Below are 20935 nucleotides of genomic sequence, written 5' to 3'. Positions count from 1 at the left end.
CTCCAAATTATTATTGTCTTTATCTTTTCCTAGTCACTACTTCTCTTTTGGAGTAAGTAGCAATAGTCTAGGTGAGATCCTAACGTTGGCCACCCATTAATAGAACTATTATATTGAAGATAAAGCAATACATGCATGAGTATCAGTTCAGAACAACAATAGCACTTCCCCTACTTTGTCAATCCGCTAGGGTTTCCACAACCTTAGCTATGGGTTTTAGTCGCTCATACTTATGAGGTAATCAATAACATTCATGATTCAAAGCATAGACGAAATAAAAATAATGAGAAGTAGAAAACCCACAATCGTAACTGAATTAATCAACTGAAGTCAATACAAGAGAATTCCAAGATCAAAGTTGAATCTTGGAATCAAAATATGTTTATGAGTATCAAAAGTGTATTGTATCTATTAAAGAATACATACAGGGTATTTATAGTACAAGAGTAAATCTTAAAACTAAATCTCGAATAAAATAGGAGAAAATAGGGTTGGTAACCACATGCGGTTTGTACCTGCTCCCTGACCCTGAGAGAAGGTATCATATGCGGTTTGAACTTACGCCTTGATCCTGAGCGCAGGTAGTACCTGTGGTCAACCGAGTGAGCCCAGGTACTGAGTGTGGGTACCGGATGAAAAAAATCCTGTAATTCAGCTCTCGAAATTTTGGACTTCTGGCACTTGCTTTGCTTACTTGCGGTCCGTAGGTCATACTTACGGTCCACATGTTGACTTAGTAAGTTTTGGGAGTCATCTTTTCAGTTCTTCTTTAATTCTTAAATATGCTTTGACCATGAACTAGCTAGAAAGTGTCCCAAACATCCATAATTGCTCCCAAAAGTAACCAAAAACACCTGTTTTATGAACTTAGCATCGAAAATATGATTTCCTGCAAAACAGACCCAAAATGCATCATATCTAATAAAACAACCTCAGAAACTTGCATATTTTTTTCGCTTTAAGAATCAAAAGTGCTATATTTTTGTAGCACATCAATACACTCAACTTAGAACATTTACACATCCTCGGGAAACAAAACACAACAAAACAAAAATAATGCTTAACTAGGAGAATCTAAGTTATTCACGGTAGGCTGTCAACACTTTAAGCTCAGAACACAACACCCCCTCCAATTTTACTTTTCAAAACCAACTATAGGAACACAAAACACAATAATGTGACACAATGGGATCATGGTATATCAATTACATTAGCAACAGACAACCCTCATATATACAAGTAACATCATCCAAAACAAGTAAATAGCTAGCAATATGACTCAAGTGACCTCACAACAAGGATGTCCCACTCACTCATATAAAATAATGCATGTCAATGCAGGGATATTCATGAGACACTCATACTCAGAAGAGAAGTTTCAATCAATTCATGTCAAATATCATAGGCCTGTGCTTATTTTCTTTACCTTAGTTTTTAGATAATCAAGTTAGGGTCACTTTATGACTTTTCTCGGCTTATAATGTAGGCTTTGGGGCTGGTATGGTACATATGACATAGAAAATGACTAAGCCTCCTTGGCACTTCACTAACCTTGGGGTCCCACTCATTAGCCATTTTTTTTCCACCCTTATTTCTCTCTTTTTATTTTAAAGCACATTCAGGGCGGATGTAGTTTTCTTAATGTTCATTTTTCAAATTATTTCTTTTCTTTTCTTTTTCTTTTCTTTTTCTACCACACCCAATCCTACTTTCCTTTTCTCTTATTTTACCTTTCTTCACATCTACTTTACATTACGCATCCCTATGATAGCCATCATCAACTTAGGAAATTTGCACAATGTCCAAGGAGGAACAGGGCCAAAATAGATTTATTGTAATACAAATGGGGGAGGTAAGAAGTATAATCATAAAAATAGGCATTCAGGCTCAAAATTGGGATCAAGGGATATAATTCACACATGGAAGGTCATGTAGGATAAAAGTAGACTAATATAAAAAATGACCTATGATCCATTCCTAACCAACTATCCTATAACCTAGGCAAGACTAACCTGGCAAGTTTTGGATTTAACACACAAAGGTAACTAAGTAACATCTCACACACTCATGGCACATGATCATATCACAAGCTACTACCTATTAGGTTCATACAATTCTTAGCAAGTGATTATCGTGTTCCTAATCCTAATTCCATAACAAAATCCACAATGTTCACACATATATACATTCATATAGTTCTTAAATACAAAATTTAGAGGGGTATCATTTTGCTAAAAAATTAATGAAAAACATGACTACTTTTCTAAATACTTTAAAATCTCCTAATTACACAAAAACATATCATAATACAAAATAAAACACAATACAATACAATATAAATTATCCTAGACATGTCAGTTCTATAATTATACTATGATCGATAGGAAAAAAAGCCTGGCAATAAAAACCCAGGGAGGCTATGGCATGTCCCATTCCCAAGTAAAATTGCACACTATTCTCAATGCCCTAAAATAAAGTAAAATAGAGGAAAATGAGAACATACCTATGATGCACTAAGCGCCCGTGTCATGATCTTGCCAGATGGGGGTATATCCACTGGCAGAGGCCATGGTGGTGGAGGTGCATTATGAGAAGATATACCAGCAACTAGCTTGGCGTATCTCTGACTATCAATAAATACAGTCTCCGTTGAATCATAGGTGACCTTTTTAGGGCTTGCTCATATAGCCTATCTGGAATTTGCAATTCCCTCACTCAAATTCTCTTGGTCCCAACTATGGGGACCGCTATATCATCTTTCACAAATATATCAAAGTGTCTGGGACCACGCAAAGGTGATGGATAAATAATTAGGGATACAACAAAAGGGATGGATATTATGTGACTCTTCGTAAGAGAGCATACCTCTGCTTGCAAGATATCTATCTCCTTCTTCATATGTCCTAAATCTAGCATCTCAATCTCTGCAAATTAGCCTTTCACACATCTCTCATCAACACATGGTGAATTTGGTACACTGGCCTCTACAATAATATCTTCATCAATAGTGTTTATCATAGACACCACTCACACATTGTTTGGCTACTGCACTGTCATACATATATAAAACATAACTTGCTGACCATTCAATTTGAAGGTGATCTCACCTAAGTCCATATCAATCAATACCCTACCAGTGGATAGGAAGGGTCTGCCCAATATAATCGAGCTTAAGAATTCAACTCAAAATTAAGAACCATGAATTAGCAGGGAATATTAAGGATGCCACCCACACTTCTACTTTACACAACACATCCACCGGTTTTTTCATAGATGAGTCAACCATCAATAACTTTATGTATTTAGGTTTGAGTTCCCCCATCCTCAACAGCTTGTAAACACCTAGTGGTATCATATTTACTCCTGATCCCAAGTCATATAAAGCTTGCTCGATATTGAAAGGCCCAATAGAATAAGGAATGGTGACTGCTTTGAGATTCTTCCTCTTTTCTAATAATGGTAAGGAAGGGGTCATAATATAAGGGTGAACATGATAATTAGGCTCAATGACCCAATCCTTACCACTATCATACTCAAAATCATCATCATCATATGTTGATTTCTTCGACTCTGGCTCAGGTATCTCATTGCTCTCAGTGCTATCAATCTTCAAATCCTCAATAACAAGTACATGGGGATCATCAATAATGTCACCATAATTAGTGGTGATAGATAGACAATGACTTATAGCTGGTGGACTCTAAAATTTCTCCCTCGAAAGAGTAACAGGCTATTTTTGTTTGATCACGATAGACATTTGCCCAAACTGGTGCTCCAACTGCTTGATAGCAGTGGCATAAGACTCCACCTTCTGGGTCAACCTTGAAATTTTAGATTTAATATCCTTAAGTTTATTCTCCTATTTTTCTTGACCCTTCACCAATTTGGTCAGTATATCTTCCATTCTTGATTCCATATCTTATCTGCCAGGAGAAATGTACCTATCTCCCTTTTCCTTGTAATTATCTCTCCACCTCCAATCACTTTCTATATCCCTACTATGGTCTCTATATCTGTCATAATAGTTCCAACCTTGGTTTCTTTGCCCTTGGACTCGAAAACCCTCTAAATGATGGTAAGAAAATACCTAACCTCCTTTTCTAATGCAGACTCATAAGTTCTGGATGCTGCACCCTATTCTCCTACTGTATGAACTTTCTTGAAATTCATGATCATGATTTATTTTGCCAGCAACCCAAGATCAATCCCCAACAACATAATATCTTATGCTACAGTGTTATCAGCTACTTCTTGTTCATTGGGGGCACTAATAACATAAGTGCCAAAGCCCCTCTCAGCCTCTTGAGTTTGCCACCCTCAATTAGTGAGCGAGATATGATCCATAATACTAGAAGCTATATCTCATAGGAATCTCATAAAGGCCCCTCTAGTCATGATATCTACCATATCTCTAGAATTGATGGTCAGGGCTCCATAAAATAGCTCTAATAAGTTCATCCCCAAAATCTGATGGTTGGGCACCATACTCAGCTTCTTCTTGAACCTAAACTAAGCCTCATACATGTACTCAGATAATAGCTGCCTGAAATTATAGATCTCATGATTGATATACAACATCCTATGTGGAGAAAAGAACTAGTTTAAGAATTATCTGCACAACTCATTCCATGTAGTGATAGATCCTGTTGGAAGTTCCCCTAACCATAAAGATGCTTCTCCTATAAGAAAGAAAAGAAAAATCCTCAATATGAGCGCCTCCTGATTCAACCCTTGATATATATATATGAAGTGAAAATTCTAGTAAAATTAGATAGATGCATGTTTGTGTCATCTGTAGGAAATCCCACAAACATACCCTTCATGTATAATAGTTGGATTATACACTCGATGTATTAAAATTAATGCCTGGGGTAAAACAGGAGGAATAATAGCACCAGTCTCTATCGGTTCAACATACCTCAGGTCCTTTATATCATTCTTATATGGTTGCAAGTACTGGTATGCTGGGATCATCTAGGCTCGGCCATCTCAAAATCTATTCTGGTTTTCATTGAGTGCTGCTCGGTGATCTGCTTTAGGTTGATGCACAACTAGATCTATCTCCCAAGCTAAGTGTTGAGCTTCTTCTTCTCTTCTATGGTTAGCAACTTATTCTAACAACACCTCCGTCTACTGTCAATAATATCTCAAACTCCTTAAAATAGAGGGAGAGACATATCATCACGAACTCCTTCAGGATGATTGTCTCTCTTTGGATTTGTTATCCTACTAGGTGTTAGTAGAATCCTCTCTAAATTCATATTCAGTGGGAGTAAAGGATTGCCTCTACTTTGTGTACTAGGCATACACTAGCGTATACCCAAATAGAAATAAAAATAAAAAGTCCCAAAAACTACAACAATTTTAATTTGCAACTCAACATCGTACTCTCTAAAATGGCACCAAAATTTGGTGACGTACAAGCTACACCTCCTCTCAGATGATGATACGATCGCTATCAAATATAGTAACCCAATGAAGGTTGGGGTCAAATCCCAACGGAATATGTGAACTTGTGGATTTCAGATGTTGCAATCACCAGGCAAAAATTGGAAAAGTAAATGGGGGGATTTGGATGAAAATATCAAACAAAGATAAAATATCAACTTCGAATGTGATTAGTATTGGTGAACACTAGGATTATTTTCCCCTGGCTTCTCAACTCCGCAGGTTTATCATGCTTTGTTGAATAAACCCAATATCTTGCATGTAGAATTGATAAGTTATGTACCTTATATAGTCTTTTGGATGAGTAGAAGGATTTCACCCTTTACCTTTTGAGTCTTAGGATGTCACCTTACTAACCCCTATCTTTATCCAGTTAACTATTACCTTTTGAGTCTCTAGTTATTAGATAAAATTTAACCATCTTACTAAGATAAACCCTACAAGCATGGATTGACAGTTAAACTCCAAATTACCATTGTATTTATGTTTTCCTAGTCACTACTCCTCTTTTAGAGTAAGTAGCAATAATCTAGGTGGTATCCTAACATTGGCCACCCGTTAAGAAAACTATTAGGTGGGATAAGAGAGCTTCTAGGTTGCGAGTTGGGTCTAGGAACATAGGAACTTTGCAGGGTAAGGCCTCATTTGTTTGCACTTAATGAGGTCTAAATATGAATGGTTCAGACTTCAGTCCATTAAGTGCATTTGTTTTTTTTTAAAAAGCCTCTTATTCTATTTTAAATCCTCTGAATCGGTCAAATATGAAAAAAAGTCTGAATACTATTCAGACTCTTTTTTAAACATAATTTATTTCCTCCAAACTCTCTCACTTTATTATTTTCCTCTCTATATATGTTGTTTTCACCCTCTCTCTTCACCCTCCCTCTTCACGTTACTTTCTCTCTCTCTTCATATTTCTTTATTTCTTTCTCTTCATATTACTTTTCTTTTATTTCAGGTATGATTCAACAAAATTTTTTATAAATACTTTAGTTTTCAATTTGTGTAATCACTATTTGCTATCAATGGCTTACTAGAATTCACTGAAAATCACGTATATATATGCATGATTTTTGTGTTTGCTTAGTTTGATAATACATATCTAGAGTGAAGAAACTCTAAAACTTTTAAGCAAGATGGTTATTTTAGTCACATATTATCCAATTTGAAATCTATTTTTATTACCACAAGAAATATGCACAACTAATTTGAGGTTGGCGCCATTGTAATCTTTTTGAAAAGGTACAGGATAATATCATTGGTGTATGGCCATAAATTAAATAATCTACAAAATATTATGACAAGTGCTTCATAAGGAACTTTGGTAGGTTTGAGATAATTTTCTTCAGCCATCCAATAAATAACATTTCCTTTCACAATAGGAGATTAGGAAAACATAGGCACTCGATAATGAAGCCTTTTCCATCCGGTTAGAATATCAACTTCATTCGATAATAGTGAGGTAAGTGTAAGCAATTTGAATTCTTGTATGATCGATTTTTCTAGATATCTTGTCCATATCGCATAATATTTCTTTACGATTGGATGGAAATAGAGTGCCACAATAGGACCACGTAGGATATAGAAGGTAACTTATTCTCTGGTGATAGGGTTGAGGATGAGATGTGTGATGAAGTCGTAATGTCTAAATAAGAGCAAACCATGGTACGATAATATTCGGGTAGAAGAATTCAATATATATTAAATGTGTAACTAAGCATGATTCTTTTCTTTCTTCATAGAATTCCCAGACACTTTTTAATCCAGTCATCGAGAAATACTATTTTCTTTTTCAACTCTTCTTCATTATACAACTCACATACAATCTTAGGAACTGCAGCACCACAGTTTGCATGCATGTTGTTAAATTGTGGAATCGAGATTAAACAATTCCATTGCCTGCAAACTTGTTTGCAACGGATTATGTCTTCTGCTGGGAGTCTACAGAAAATATCAACCAATACATCATTAGGAAGAAATTTACCGTGCTTTCTTGCTACACAAGAGACAAGCAAGACAAAAACATTACGTCTGAATGAAACAACCTGTTTGATCAAATTTTGTTACTATTATACTATAAGAAAATTAGAAGGACACGAGGAACTGTAGACAGATTGGTATAGGACATTATTTGTTTAATAGAATTAGTGTAGGACTCTCCTAATTGTAGTTAACTATATATCTAACATGTATTTAAACGGATATATACATGGTAATAACATAAGATAATTTTCTAGTTTTCAAAATCACCACCAAACAAATCCATATATGGCACAATTAAATTTTCAAAATCACCACAAAAAAAACATATGGTTATTTATCTTTGCTTGTCTGGGTTTGTTTTTGTTTTGTGAAATTTAGCTTGTTTGATGCTTATTTGGTTTGTTTACGTATTGATTCTATACTCTGTAATGCACATATAGATATAACTTAGTAGCATGTTTTGTACTATTCTTTTGATGATTATTAAACATTTGGTAGAATGAGAATTTTGGATTATGTATAGTATAATTTTTTCATATAATCACGCTAAGTTTGTTTAATTAGTTCCTTTTTTTTAATAGAGTAGTTACTTATATGCATCATTCGTATTTATATTTGATAATAAAATTAGAATTTTATAATCCAGTTATAGAACAAACTAGTGACAGATTGATTTGGAGAATGGATGTTCTAAAACTTTTTTAGAATCTTGTATTCAAGAAGTATCATTAAATGGGAGATGTGGAATTAGTTTGAAAGCCGAATCGTAGGATAGAATTAAAGATGTCTTGGCGACTACACATAACTTTGTAGCTACACAAAAGAAGATGAAGAACCAATATGATTATGTAAAAGAAAAATATCAAGTTTGGTTGCCACTAACTAAAAAGACAGACAATATTTATGATCCAACATCCAACACCATTAAAATATCTAATAGTGAGTGGGAAGAATAATAAAGGTTAGTTCATTATATAGTATTTTTGTCTCCTTTTATTTTACTATAAAGAGAACAGTTTTACTATAAAAAGTATGACTTCTTATATTTGAATATAGGTTCATCCAAAAGCAAAGGTACTGAAGAGATCACCACTAGCCTTTCTAGAACTTTGTACAATACTCTTTGAGAGTTCTACTACAACAGGCATTCATGGTTGGAGTTCAAGTTGTACAACTTCGCGATTTGGTGCCTATTCTGCATCTACTAATATAGACCTTGATGATTTACAAGATCTAGTTGATGAAAAAAATGAAGAAGCTTTTAAAGATTTTCCATCTTAATCTTCAATTTCAATTGGAAAGAGAATTTGGGAAATAAAAGAAAAAAACATCATCCTAATTAGAAATTAATGAGAAAATAAGTACCGCATTAGAATTATTAATTAATAAAAATAGTGCACCTAAAATAAAGAATGTATGGAAAAGTTAGATGGACTTGGATGGGGAGATCCATTGTACTCTGCAACTGTTAGTATACTCTGTTAAGGTGATAGCTATCAAAAAACATGGATGAAACTAACAGAGACTGATAAATTAGAGAATTAGGTTAAAGTCATGGGGAAAAATGGGTATTCTTTAATTTTGTGAATTACTAGTATATTTATTAGATGCAGAGATTTCTAGAAATCTAATTTTTATGTTTTTAGTTAATTTCTATAATAATTTTTGAAACTTTGTAATTCTATATGTGATTCTTATGAAACATGTTTGTTGGTGAACTACATTGTTTTTATGTTTTGCTATGTTTGAGGAGTATAAAATTTTTATAATCACTTTGTTATTCTTATATGTAACTCCTGATCTTGCAAAATATGTAGCTAGTTGTACTTATTATTGTGCATTATTTTTTTTATTTGTAGAACAGATTCGACATGGATATTGATGATCAAATATTATCGTTGATGAGTTTATATTCGCAAGAAAAATGTTATATACTCACATATGATCGAAGAATTAAAGATTTAACATCCTCTTTATCTGGTCAAAAATATACATTAGAATTATTGTCTGGTTCTAATCGACAATGTATAGAATCGATGCGCATGTCACGTGATGCATATGTTCGGTTGTGTCAACATTTTAAACAAAATGGATGGCTCACTGACAAGATAGCAATGTTTTTAACTATTATAGGAAATAATGTGCACTACATCGTTATTAAGAGAAGATTTCAACATTCTTCGCAAATGGTGCACAAGTATTTTCATGAGGTTCTTGAGGTAATGATGAAATTTGTAAAAGAGATGATTGCACCTACAATATTTGATTCGAATATGGATATTCCCGATGCTCATAATAAGAGGTTGTAAAAAATATTTAAGGTACTATTTTTAAATTATTATTATAGAATTTTAGAAAAAAAAATTTCATTATGTTGACACAAATATATAAATTGACAAGGAGCAATAGGTGCACTAGATGGGACATTAGTACACGCTGTTGTTCCTGCTAATCAACAAGTTATTTACAGAGGAAGAGGAAAAGGTAAATGCTATCAGAATGTTCTGGCAATATGTGACTTCAATATGGTCTTCACTAATGTTTAGGCTAGATGGGAAGGGGTAGCACATGATGCATGAGTTCTAACAGAAGTTGTATCTAATCCAGATAATGGCTTTTTATTTCCTCCATCTAGTAAGTAATAAATTTTAAATGATTAAAATAATCATTTAGCTTTTCGATATGATAAATTAACTTTTTTGTTTTAACATCAGATAAATATTATCTATGTGATGCGGCATATTCAAATACTCGAGGATTTCTAGCACGTCTAGTAATGTTAGATATTGGCTAGGAGATTATTGCCGTAGGCATGCCATAACTAAGGAGGAAAAATTTAATCATGCTCATGCACAACTTAGAAATTTTATCGAACGTTCGTATGGAGTACTGAAAGCAAGATTTCCTATATTGGACAAGATGGCTCCATATCCTATCAATATCCAAAGAGAAATTGTTATTACATGTTTTGCAGTTAATAATTTTACTAGAAAGGAACGCATCAATGATGAATTATTTAATCAATTTGATAATTCTAAAGTAATATTTGATGAAGAAGGACAATAAAAAGAAACATTTAAGGAAACAAATGGACCTAGATGGACAGTTGAAGATTCTCAGATAATGCACAATATGTGTGAGGAACTTACATTCAAGTTAATGCATTGAGGTTGAAGCATTTAAGAGTTCAGTAATTTAGTTATTTGATTTTTTCATTAGTGGAATGTTAAAATTAGATGATTATTAATTAGTTATTCATTTAATATTTATGTATCTAAGTCAAAATTATATCTAACTAATTAGTTTAGTTTATTGGGTCAGTTTAATTGATAGATTACTTTATGTTAAATTTAATTTTTTATAATTACATCTTATCACAATAATTTTTAATTGATATTTTTTTAATAATTTAAATAGTTCAATAATTATATTTAACACAATACATTTATCTTAAATATTTTAATTATCACTCAAATAATAATTTTGGATGTTTAAGTTAATACTTTATCAAATATTTTTTTCATATAATATAATATTTTATTACTTCTTAAATTTGAATTGCATAATTATTACGAATAAATATATTACGTACATTCAAATATTAAAAAACAAACAACATTAATCATTCAGTCTTCAGATCTAGAAACAACATCTTAATCATTCAGATATCTATTCAGATTCTGATGTCTTAATCTTAAAAAAAATAAACTCACCCTAAGTCCATATAGCTAATGAAGATTCTTAGGAAGAGAAGGATTAGTATAGCTTGTGTCCAGGAAACCAAATAGATAGGCACTAAAGCGAGGGATGTGGATAGGTATAAGTTATGGTACTTGGGTAGCATGAGATATAAGAATGAGGTAGGTATCTTAGTGGACGAAGAGCTTAAGGGAAAGGTGGTGGAGGTTAGGTGGGTCAATGATAGGTTAATATCGATTAGTTGGTCATTAAACGGTCTACGGTTAATGTTATTAGTGCCTACACTCTGCAAGTAGTCTTGGAAGAGAAAGAGAAGAAGGTCTTTTGGGAGGTTTTAGATGAGGTGGTGAGAGACATTCTGAGCTTGGAGAATCTTTTCATTGGATGGGATTTCAATGGGCATATCCGGTCTGTATCAGGAGGTTATAAAGATGTACATGTAGGTTTTGGTTTCAAGGAAAGCAATGAAGAAGAGCTTTCCCTTTGGATTTTACTAGGGGTTTTGGGTTGTGGGTAGTAAATTCGAGCTTTCCAAAGAAGGAGAAACACTTTATTACCTTTCGTAGTTCAGTGGAGAAGACTTAGATAGACTTTTTACACCTTAGGAAGGTTGATAGAGTGCTATGTAAAGACTGTAAAGTCATACCTAGAGAGATTATTTTGACCTAACATAAGCTTCTGGTGATGGAATTGGTAATCAGAAAGGACAAAAAGAAGAGGAAAGTAGAGGATCAACCTAGGATTAAGTGGGGTAGTTTGACTTTGGCCAGTGCATTAGAGATAAATGAGAAGTTGATGACTTAAGGGGATTAGGAGAGTAGAGGGGATGTAGACAGTATATGGGAGATGACTGCCAGTTATATTAGGGAGACCGCTAAAGAGGTGTTGGGTGTTTCAAGAGGACGATGGGGAAATCACCAGGGAGACTGGTGGTAGAATAAAGAAGTCAAATAGAAGGTGGAGACTAAGAAGGTGGCATATGCTAAGTTGGTGGAGATAAGGGATGATGAGAACAAGAAGACGAATAAAAAAAGTATAAGTTAGCTAGGAAAAAGGCTAAGGTAGCAGTTACTGTAGCAAAGATAACAACTTTCAAGAGCTTGTATGTGGCTTTAGAGGAGAAAGGCTGGGATATGAAGTTGTATAGGATTTCCATAGCTACGGAGCAGAAGACGCATGACCTTGATCAAGTGAAGTGCATCAAGAGGGATGATGGCAAAGTGTTGGTGGTGGATGCCCTCATTAGGAAGAGGGGGCAATCTTATTTTCATAGACTTTTGAACGATGAAAGGGATAAGGGTTTCATCTTAGAGGACTTGGAGAACCTAGAGAAATATCGTGATTATGGTTATTATGGTGGAGGGGGTCAAAGGGGATATTTATAGGATGTGTAGGGGCAGGGTGACTAGGCCATATGAGATTCTAGTGGACTTTTGGAAGAGCACTGGTGGGGGTAGGTTTAGAGTGGCTGATGAAATTATTTAACACCATTTTTAGGGCAGAAAAGATGCCTGAAGCATAGAGATAAAGTACGATGGTTCCTCTATATAGGAACAAGGGGGACATTCAGAGTTGCAACAACTATAAGGGTATCAAGTTGTTGAGTCATTCTATGAAGGTTTGGGAAAGGATGGTAAAGTTGAGAGTGAGAAGGATTGTGCCTATTTCTAAGAATCAGTTTAGTTTTATGCCAGGTCACTCAACTATTGAGGCCATTCACTTCATGAGAAGATTAGTAGAGCAATTTAGGGAGAGAAAGAAGGACTTACGTATGGTGTTTATCAATCTTGAGAAGACGTATGACAAAGTTACCACGTTGATATTGTAGAGGTTCTTTGAGGCTGGAGGGATGCTTGTGGCATACACTAGGTCGGTATAGGACATGTACGATAATGCGAAGACTCAAATGAGAATGGCAAGAGGGGATTCGAAACACTTTCTAATTTTGACAGGGTTGCACCAGGGATCGACTCTTAGCCTATTTTTATTTACCTTGGATGGTTGTTTTGACGCGACATACCAAGGGAAGGTGACCTAGTGTATGTTATTTGCTGACGATATTGTTTTGATTGATAAAACTCAGGGAAGAATTAATGATAAGTTGGAGCATTGGAGACAGACCCTTGAGTCTAAGGATTTTAGGTTGAGTAGGACTAAGACGGAGTATTTGGAATGTAAGTTTAGTGATTTATCGCATGAGGCGGATATGGTAGTAAAGCTTTATTCCCAGATAGTCCAGAAGAGAGAGAGTTTTAAGTACCTTGGGTCTATGATTGAAGGGAATGGGAAGAAATAAGGATGTCATGCACCGTATTGATATAGGGTGGTTGAAATGAAGGCTCTCTTTGGGAGTTTTATGTGATAAGAAGGTGTCGCCTAAACTCAAAGTTAAGTTCTACAGAGTGGTAGTTCGACCGGTTATGTTATATAAAGTGGAGTGTTGGCCAGTTAAGAACTCCTATATATAGAAGTTGAAGGAGGCGGAGATGAAAATGTTGCAATAGATGTGTGGACTTACCAGGAGAGATAAGGTTAGAAATGAGATTATCCAGGAAAAGATAGGGGTACCTTTGATGGAGGACAAAATATAGGAAGTAAGGTTACAATGGTTTGGACATGTGATAAGGAGGGGCATAAATGCTTCAGTACAGCGGTATGAGAGGCTGGCTACAGATTGTTTTAGGAACGGTAGAGGTAGTCCTAAGAATTTTTTGAGGGAGGTGATTAGAAATGACATGGAGCAGTTATAACTTACAGAGTACATAACCCTTAATAAGAAGGTGTGGAGGAAGTAGATTATGGTAGAGGGTTAGTGTGTAGGAGTACGTCTATGGTGTATTGGTGATACCTATGATTTTTGAATAGATATTTTTAGTATCATATTATGCATGTCTTTTTTTAGTTATTATTATTTTCTATCTGTTATTATAGTATTGTCGTGTAGATATATGCTTTTATGTGGTTTGTTTGTTGTATTGTTATCTGTCCTGAGTTGGGGGTCTATCAGAAATAGCCTCTCTACTTCATCTGAGGTAGTGGGATGAATTGCATACACTTTACCCTGCCCAGATCCCACTAGATGGGATACACTAGGTATGTTGTTGTTGCTGTATAAAGTAATACATGGATGGGCATCGGTTCAAAACAACAATAGCACTTCCCTTACTTCATCAATCCGCCAAGGTTCCACAACCCTAGATATGGGTTTTAGCCGCTCATGCTTGTAAAATAATCAATAATATTCATGATTGAAAGCATAGATGAAAAAACAATAATAAGAAGTAGAAAACCCACAACTGTAACTGAATTAATCAACTGAAGTCAATACAAGAAAATTCCAAGATCAAAATAAAATATTGTAATCAAAGTATGCTTATGAGTACCAAAAGTGTCTTATATCTACTAAAAACATATAAGGGGCTTTTATAGTATAAGAAGAAACCCTAAAACCAAAACCCAAATAAAATAGGAAAAAATAAGGTCAATGGCTACATGTGGTCTATACCTGCTCCCTGACCTTAAGAGTAGGTAGCATGTACACTATGCAATTGCACCCTGACCCTGAGTGAAGGTAGTACCTGCAATCAGTAGGGTGAGCATAGGTACAGAGCACGAGTACCAAATGGAAAAAATATTACAAGTTAGCTCTCGGGATTTTGGACTTCTGGCACTTCATTTGCCTACTTATGGTCTGTAGGTCCTACTTGTGGTCCGTATTTTGACTTAGTAAGTGCTGGGAGTCGTCTTTTCATCTCTTCTTCAATTCTCTAACATGCTTTGATCACGAATAAGATGAAAAGTGTCCCAAACATCCATAATTGCTCCAAAAAGTAGCCATAAACTCCTTTTTCACCTTTCTTATGAACTTAGCATCCAAAACATGATTTCCTACAAAACACACCCAAAATGCATTATTTCTAACAAAACAAACTCAAAAAACTTACATATTTTCCTTATTTTAAGCATCAAATATGCTACATTTCTATAGCACATCAATGGTATGGGTATTGGAGTGGAATCTAATCCTTGTTAGACTTGAGATACCCGTCACGACCTGGCCCTAGTTTGGTTCGTGTCAGGTGGTATCAAAGCCTAGGTTCATGGTCAATTAGGTGTCCACAAAGTCGTTTAAATAGAATCTCTTTTATAGATGCGTAGAGCACTACACTTATTAGGATGAGGATACGAAGCATTTATGAATGTTTTCGTTTCTTGTTGTATTATTTTAGGCTGTAGAGTCTAAGGACTTAAAATCTCCTCAAATCCCTATTTGTTCGCTTTTTAGATCATGCCTCCCAGATAAAATGAAGATCATGGAAACTCCTCTGTCCTACTTGGGGACAATACTGATGGGGCATGCATTACTTATGAGGTATAGACCCGGTCTAGGTTCTAATTCCTAATTGCCCTTCTGGAGTTCCAGTAGTCCCCTTTAGTCCTCTTCGAGATCCTCATGCTGATGTGTCGAATGCAAAATTTCATCAGTCTATTCATATGTTGGATTATTTGGTAGCTTCTCAATTTGAGCATGTAGCTTCTGTTACTCCATCTTCTGAGGCCACAAGGGTTGGCCAGTTTATGAGGTTGAGTCCTCCAAATTTTACTGGTTTTAAGGTTGAGGGGGATTCTCAAGGTTTTATAGATGAGATGGAGAAGATCTTCTGAGTTTAGCATGCTTTTAGTATTGAGGGTGTGGAATTCTCTACCTATTAATTAAATGATGTAGCATACCAATAGTATGAGGAATTGGAATAGTCTAGGGGAGATAATGTTGAATATGGACTGTGGATGATTTATCTAGTGCTTTTCTGGACCGCTTCTTTTCTTAAGAGCTGGGAGGTGAAAGTGAAAGGGTTTGTTAATCTGAGGAAAGGCAGGATGATGGTCAAGAAGTATGCTTTGAAATTCCATCAATTATCTCGATATGCTTCTGAGTTAGTGTCTAGAATGAGGGCTAGAATGAGGAAATTTACTTTTAGGTGATCTCATGATTTGATTCTAAAGAGTAAGGTTGCCTTGTTGAATAAGGATATAGACATCTCCAGATTGGTTATGTATATGCAATAAGTTGAGAAAGAGAAGAAAAAGTAGGCAGAGATAGGGAAAGGTCGAGTAAGAAGTTTAGATTTTCTGATTAGGGTAGAAGTTAGAAGCAAAGTGACAGATATAGTGGAAAGTAGTCTAAGAAGTAATGAAGGAGTTCTGGTTCCTACTCTATGGCTAGTTCCCCTTATCTAAAGTCGTCGGGTGATCGTCGTTCTCAGCATGATAGTGGGTTTAGAAAATAGGGTGCCCAATCTCAGGCTGGTGGGTCTTGTCGGCTTTATCATATCCTCTTTGTAGATTTTATGGGCAAGCACACTGTGAGTTTTATGAAGAGAGGAGGAACAAGTGTTTTTAATATGGTCAGATTGGTTATTTGCAGAAGGATTGCTTTCTAAAATTGCTTCAGGGTAAAATAAGATTCCTTTGCAACTTCATCATCTCCTGCACCAAAGGGTGCTGCTTTTGCTTCTGGTACCGACACTGTCCAGAAACTCTTGTATTCTCTTTCTACTCGCTAAGACTTTGAGTCATCTCCCAATGTCATCATATGTATATTACGAGTCTTTTCTTGTGATATTTATTGCTTGCTTGATCCAGGGTATACTCATTCTTATATGACCCTGTTTGTGGCTATACATTTTAGTTTTGGTCTTAAGTATATCCTTGACCCTCTTTCTATTTCTACCCAGGTGGGTGGCTTTGTGATTGCTAAAAGGGTTTATAGGGGTTGTGTGGTATCTATTGGTAACAGAGAAATTTTGGTAGATTTAATAGAGTAAGACATCGTTGATTTTAATGTCATATTGGAGATGGACTAGTTGCACTTATTCTATGCCTCCTTAGAATGTCGAACCCACAAGGTCATGTTAAATTCACTAATGTTCCAATCAAAGTGGGAAGAGAGTTCTCTAGTGCCTAAGGGAAGATTCGTATCATATCTTAGAGCCCGAAAGTTGATTTCTAAGAAATGTCTTTATCATTTGGCCCAAGTTAAAGATTCTAACTCAGAGGGTCCTTCCTTATAATACGTTCTTGTGGTTTTTCTAGATGGTCTTCCTGGTATCCCTCCCAATAGGGAAACTGACTTCGGGATTGACCTTGTTCCAGATACTCATCCTATTTCTATCCCTCCTTATAGAATGGCTCCGACTGAGCTGAAGAAGCTCAAAGAGCAGTTGGAGGATCTCCTTGACAAGGGTTTTATTTTCCCTAGGTTGTCTCCGTATGGTGCACCTATTTTGTTCATGAGTAAGAAGGATGGTTCCCTTCAGATTTGCATAGATTACCATCAGTTGAGTAAGGTTACAGTAAAGAATAAGTATCTTTTTTCTAGGATCGATGATTCATTTGACCACCTTCAAGGTGCTAGATATTTCTCTAAGATTGATCTTCAGTTGGGTTATCATCAGCCAAAGGATGGAGATATGGATATCCCTAAGACTGCCTTTCGAATTTGGTATGGTCAGTATGAGTTCCTAGTCATATATTTTGGTCTTACTAATGCCTCAATGATATTTATAGATCTTTTGATTCGGGTGTTCCATCAATTCTTATATTTATTCATCGTAGTATTCATTGATGATATTCTGGTGTACTTTAGGAGTAAGGAAGATCTCTATGACTATCTCTGCATTGTGTTGTAGACCTTGGAAGATCATCCTTTGTATGCTAAGTTTTCAAAATGTAAGTTCTGGTTGAAAGTTATTACTTTTCTGGGTCATGTCATTTCTAATTAAAGGATTATGGTGGATCTGTAGAAAGTTATAGTGGTTAAGAATTGGCCTAGGCCTATGATTCCAATTAATATTTAGAGCTTGTTGGGTTTAGATGATTACTACAGGAGATTTGTGGAGAGTTTCTCGACTACAGCTACCCATTGACTAAATTGACCTACAAGAAGGCAAAATTCTTGTGGTCTGATGCTTATGAGGGTAGTTTTTAAAGCTAAAAGATAAGTTGACTTTAGCTTCAGTTTTGACCCTGCCCGAGGGTAATGATAGACTTGTGGTTTATTGTGATGTGTCCCGTGTGTGACTTAGTTGAGTATTGATATAGTATGGTAGGGTTGTGGCCTATTCTTCTAGGCAGTTGAAAGTTCATGAGAGGAATTATCCAACTCATGACTTGGAATTATTGGTTGTGGTATTTGCATTGAAGATCTGGCGACACTATTTCTATGGAGTCCATATAGATACCATTTCTGATCATAAGAGCCTACAATATGTGTTCATCCAGAAGGAGTTAAATTTCAGGCAGATGAGGTGGCTTGAGTTGTTGAAAGACTACGGCATGAGTCTCCACTATTACCCAATTAAAGCTAATGTGGTTGATGTTGCTCTTCGCAGGTTATCCATGAGGATTCTAAATCATGTCGATGAGGATAAGTGGGAGTTGATGAAAGATATTCACCATTTGGCTAACCTTGGAGTTCGTCTCTTAGACTCTGAGAATGGTGGTGTGTTTGTGCAAGAAGTGGCAAAGTCATCCCTTATTGCTGAAATAAAAGAGAAATAGGTACTGGATCCTGTCTTAATGAATATTAAGGGAGATATGGGACAATAAAAGGTTGTAGCTTGTGAGATTGGTGGCGATGGTATCTTGAGGTACCAAGGTATTATGTGTTCCCAATATAGATGGGTTATGATAGAGGGTCTTGGCTGAGGCTCGTGAGTTGTGTTATATCATTCATCCTGGTTCAATAAAGATGTATCATGATCTTAAGGTGATTTATTAGTGGAATAATATAAAACGAGATGTGGCCAGTTTTGTGGCTAAATGCATGGTGTGTCAACAAGTAAAGGTTGAGCATTTCCAGCCTAAAGGATTGTATCAAGAAATAGAGTTGCCTGTGTGGAAGTGGGAAGTGATCAATATAGATTTAATTACAAGTATTTCTCAGTCTCAGAATTAGTATGATTCGATTTGGGTCATAGTGGATAGGATGACTAAGTCTGCTCATTTCTTGTCAGTGAGGACTAATTATTTGGCAGAGGATTATGCAAAGTTATTCCTCTAATAGATTATGAATTTGCATAGGGCTCCTATTTCTATCATTTCAGATTGTGGTACTCAGTTCTCATCACACTTTTGGCATTCGTTTCAGAGAGGTTTGGGAACTAAGGTAAGCCTTAGTAGTGCTTTCCACCTGCATTCGGATGGGAAAGTGAAAAGAACTGTTAAGATATTAGAAGATATGCTTCGAGCTTGCGTGATTGACTATGGTGGTAGTTGGGTTAATCATTTACCTCGTATAGAGTGCGTATATTAATAGCTACCACTCTAGTATTAGGTTGGATTTGTTTGAGGAATTGTGTGGTAGGAGGTGCAGATCTCCTATTGGGTGGTTCAAGGTTGTTGAGGTGGAGATGTTTGGCCCTGATTTGGTTCACCAAGAAATGAAGAAGGTAAAGGTGGTTCGGGATAGACCTAAGATCGGCCAAAGTCACCAAAAGTCCTAGGCAGATGTAAGGTGTAGGGAATTAGAGTTTGAGATTGGTGATTGGGTGTTCTTGAAGGTATCTCCATGAAGGGAGTAATGTAGTTTGGAAAGAAGAGGAATCTCAGTCCCTGATATGTCGGCCCGTACTTGGTCTCAAAAAAGAGTTTCCTTCTGTTTGAGCTATTCATCTAGTGTTTTATTTTTCGATGTTGAGGAAGTGAGTGGGTGATCCTTCTATGGTTGTTCCTTTGGATGAGGAGGGCATTTCAGATTCCTTATCTTATGAGGAAGTCTCGATTGAAATTTGGGATTAGCGAATTCGTCAGCTGCGAATAAAGGATGTAGCTTCGATAAAGGTTCTATGGAGGATCCACAAGGTTGAAGAAGCTACTTAGAAAGCCGAAGAGAACATAAATTCCAAATATCTATTCTGGTTTCCCATTCCAGATAATCATGCTTAAGGTACGTGTATTCTTTAATATCTTTGTTTTCTGACTTTGTTAAAGCCAAAGGTGATTTCCTTAGCATCTTTGTTTTCTGTCCTTTTTAAAGGTAAGAGTAGAGGTATGTGGAGTCAAATCATGCTAATAAATGCCCTGTCCTATAGATCAAGGACGAATGATCCAAGTGGGGGAGAATTAAAACACCATGAATTTTTGGCCCTTGAAAATTTCTTGAGCTTTGAGCTCACTACCTTGGTAACGATTCACCCTACGAGTTGTAGGGTATCATTACGGGTCCTAGGAACCAAGTCGTAAGCAATTCAGTAAGTTTGTGGCTTGATTCTGCTTCGAGTATGAGTGGCTCACTAAGAGCCATAAGTTTATGTCACGAGTCGTTTGGTGTAATCATAGACTATCCAGTGTAAGTCCCAATTTAGGTTTTTGTGTTGACTACGATTGGACCCTACGAGTCGTAGGGTCCCATTACGAGTGGTTCCATTGAGATGTAAGGATAACAGTGTAGGGTGCCTTAGTTATGACTCATGGTGATGAGTCGTAAGGAGTGGCTATGAGTCAAGGGTTGACCCGTAGATAAAGGTGTCACTTTTTTAGCTCTTAAGTTAAGGGCATTCTAGATATTTCCCCTCTTACCCAACTTGAAACCCACATTTTATAACCCCTTTAGGTTGTCATTAGCACTCAGAAACACATCAAAGTACTTTCTCAACACTCTCAAATTCCTCAAGGTCAAGAACACTTAGGATTTTCAAGAGGTTGATCAATTAGGGATTTCAAGGGCAATTTCTCTACATACATCTTACTATTTTAGGCACGTTACTCTTCCCTCATTGTTAATTTGCTAAACATAGGTTTTAAA

The sequence above is a fragment of the Capsicum annuum genome, chromosome 3 (assembly GCF_002878395.1).
Source record: "Capsicum annuum cultivar UCD-10X-F1 chromosome 3, UCD10Xv1.1, whole genome shotgun sequence".
NCBI lineage: Eukaryota > Viridiplantae > Streptophyta > Magnoliopsida > Solanales > Solanaceae > Capsicum > Capsicum annuum.
Note: the sequence above shows the minus strand (reverse complement) of the source record.